Here is a 3572-nt window from a genome sequence, read left to right as displayed (position 1 = left end):
TGGGGGGGCGAGGCGTCGCGGCGAAGGACGATAAGATGGCCGGCGTGCTCTCTTGGGGCGACGCGTCGCGGTGCTCCGGTTCCGCCAAATGACGGGAGAGGGCCAGGCGTGGCTTGGCGTAGCCAAGAGCCACGAGTTCGTCGGCGCCGGCCTCCGGAGCTGGCCTTGGCGGGCTGAAGCGTCGCGGCGGAGGGCGATAAGGCGGCCGGCTTGCTCTCTTGGGGCGAGGCGCCGCGGCGCTCCGGCTCCGGCAGAGGGCCAGGCGTGGCTTGGCGTCGCCAAGAGCCACGAGGTCGTCGGCGCCGGCCTCTGCGCCATGCTGGACAAGCTGCTGCTGCCCCCCTGCGCCGCCCAGCTTCAGTTCTCTGAATCCTTAATTTCGTGTGGTGATTTGGACGGAATTGAAGACCGCGTCCTTCTGCAACACAAATCAATGTCCAATGTAATCGAGTTGGAGTCTGTGTTCCTTTCTGACACAAAAGCATGTACTGCCCGACACGGATTGGACTTGGCTTCCATAAGAAGGAAGGATCCTCGACCGGAACGTCCATTAGGCTGCAATTGCATTGCAACTTTCAGAGGAACGTCCAATGTTGCCGGCGGAGGAAAATCATCCTTTGAGCCATACTATGCCGAGTTCGCCTGCAGAAGAAGAACACCCGATGAGCTGTCCATCGCCTGAGGCGGCTACACCAGAGGTATGTCTCCCCTCGAAAGTTAATCAGCAATACAAGCCCATGTTTCAGTTTATTTTTTCTGAAAAACTGATGCTACTTCCCATTGCTCTGCAGATTCTGTTTTTTCCCCTTAGTTCTCTGTATGTTCATGTGCTTCCCATTGAATCTTCAGTTCTCAAATTCGTTGCAACTTGCAAGCAACCCTGATGCAGAACCTAGATGCCTAGATTGATGTGTAAAAAAAGACTAATGACTTGCGTTTCAATTTGGGACATGCATGGATAATGTGTGTATCTACATCTACTCATCAGTGAGGACGGGGTTAGCCCTTAGGTTGGTATCATTATTTTTATATCTACTCATTAGTTCACTTAGCATATATAGTGGTGTATGCATCATTGCTCAACTTCTGGCAATAAAATTCCAGAAAATAAATAGTTTCGGCCATATGTGCTCGCATTAGCATCAAATAGCTAACACGGAGTTAAATGCTCAGATGTCTACTTGCAATAGCTTAAAAAAACAAAAACTTTAATACCTTATTTTTCGTCCGTATGTTTCAGTAGCCATCTAAAGAATCATGCCATGCTGCCTTCTGGCTTTTTAATTTGCTAGAGGCATTAAACCAACTACTTTCTCTGTTTTATTATGTATTTTGCATTATGTTTCAGCTAATCAGCGATAGAAGCCCCGGTTTCAGTTTATTTTTCTGAAAAATTTGTGCTACTAACCACAAATTGAACCAAGAAATTTCATCTTGCTGACTACATATACCTGAAGATGGTGGCTTGAACTTGGTTACAGTAATTCTTGCACATGATGCTAGAGTGATACCTTGCATCTTTCTCAATATAATTAATTATTAGTTAGCTGCTATACCATTGTGTTTTCTGCCATGGGTGTCTTCGAAGTTGTTGTGTTTTCTGTCATGGGTTACTTTTTCTTTTTCGTAATGTATTTTTTAGTTGCATGTATATATCACATTGCCAATATTTGCATGTGAGTTAAATGATGCACTTGGTAGGATCAAAGGGTTCAAAATTTCTACATGTTCTGCTCCGACATAGCATTAATTTATCCCAAAGAAACCGTAAAATCGAACAATTCCTTTGTTCCTAGCTGATTGTGCTGTGCATTAACACCAGTGAAAGGAAGGAGGAAGAAGAAGGGGGAATTAGTTGCAGCATGACCATATATCTCCCTCCTCGCTGTAGAATTATATGTTGGTGTGAGCTCAGTTTGATTTGACCTGGTTTTGATGTCTCTGCTGTGTGTACGCGTGCAGGTGCCAACGGTGTCTGATCAAACTCAGGTGGAACCAAGGAGGTTCGGCTCTCGGACATTGCACCAATGACGCTGGATGATACCGACGTGCATACTGTAAGTTTCATTTGTTCAGATTGGAACCTTTCTTCCTGTTACTTTGCCGTCAAAACTGAAAAAGAGTGATGCTAATCAATTTGTTCAGCATTTACATGATATATTTCTTCTAGCCAATGAAATTTGGTTCACATTTGTGTGTGTATGCATATCCTATACGGGAACCCAGATTTTTCGGACCAACCAGTAAGTATCAATTATGCAAAACATGTGAAACAACCAGTAAGTATGGGTACCGATTGTAAGAAAATAAATATCAACAGGAAGGAAGGATCTGGAGCCTGTAGTGGTTACAGGGAGCCAACTGTCTGTTTTGACAACATGGAATGAACATTTAATCGATGTATCTAAATGTATATATTTTTTAGATACATCGATTAAATGTTCATTCCATGTTGTCAAAACAGACAGTTGGCTCCCTGTAATCCCTCCCCAGACCCCACCTTGTGTGGGAGCTTCTATGCACTGGGTCTGTCCTTTATCTAAATGTATATATTTTTAACTCACCGTGCCCCTCCTCCTACAGACCCTGTTCAACCTCATGAAATCAACTCGCATGTCGAGGAGCCTAGCTCAGCAAGCTGTTTGCATGCTCTGTAGTTCCTATTCTGAACATATGGGTTAACTTCCTGAACCCATGCTTACGGCATCAAGTATTACATACAGTTTTTTCTTTAATCTACTTGTCTATAGAAGAATCTGGATGTTTCCGAAATGTAGATGCTATGTTTTAACAATTTCAGAACACATATGATTGCTAATGTGATAACTTATTCATTTTAGATAGTGTGTTCCCATCGATCCATCCATGCACTGAACCGATAATTTTCTTACTCTGTTCAGGTTGCAATCACGAACGAGCAGCAAATTTTGCACTGAACTACTGGCATAAGGCAGTGAAATACTTTTTGCTCACGTGAGTGGAAGTTTGGAACATAAGAAGAACAAATAACAAAGTGTATGCACTACACATATGCTACTACTTAGATCCTTATTGCTTGTCTTGCAATGAAAGAGTACATGTCCTTCCATATATATAGGACTTACAAACTAACTAAGGACCGAGTATTTCTACTAGCAGCTTATTACTCATCTTTGCAATTTTATTGTCTCGGAAGCATAAAGGTAAAATTTAATAAATCTCTTTCTTTTAAATGGGCTCTGTTCTGAATCTGCATTAGCATATCAAGGCCATAGACCATAGATATGAATAATTGACAGGTTGCTCTTTTCTCATATTTTAAGTTGATAGGGAAATTTTACAGATCACATGCTTATAGGAATGACTCAATATTCTCATGGCAGAATGAGGATGGGGTATTCTGTGATCCAACATATGTTCTACCATCAGGGCTGATGGCATTCTTTGGCAATGCTAAGCCGCTTGATAAATCATGGCATGAGATGGGCCTTGGATATAATTCAAGCATCAGCCCTTGGTGATCTGTGGTGATGCAGTGATGCACCTTACTGGAAATATGAACCATAGCTTCACCGGCCGAGCTTAGTGTATTG

The 3572-nt window shown here is 42.9% G+C and overlaps 1 long non-coding RNA gene across 2 annotated transcripts; it reads left to right on the top strand.

Annotated features, from left to right (window-relative positions):
- Positions 1-7: 7 nt before the first annotated feature.
- On the top strand, positions 8-3563 carry LOC119278451. 2 transcript variants are annotated; one of them, XR_005137795.1, is made up of 4 exons: positions 8-698; positions 1963-2057; positions 2901-3015; positions 3363-3559. It is a non-coding gene; the product is annotated as an uncharacterized LOC119278451 (long non-coding RNA). The 2 variants fall into 2 exon arrangements; XR_005137794.1 differs by having other exon boundaries at positions 2901-3563.
- The last annotated feature ends 9 nt before the right edge of the window (positions 3564-3572 follow it).

Source organism: Triticum dicoccoides, chromosome 3B, assembly GCF_002162155.2.
Source record: "Triticum dicoccoides isolate Atlit2015 ecotype Zavitan chromosome 3B, WEW_v2.0, whole genome shotgun sequence".
Taxonomy (NCBI): domain Eukaryota; kingdom Viridiplantae; phylum Streptophyta; class Magnoliopsida; order Poales; family Poaceae; genus Triticum; species Triticum dicoccoides.
This window is presented reverse-complemented; position numbering and strand designations above follow the sequence as displayed.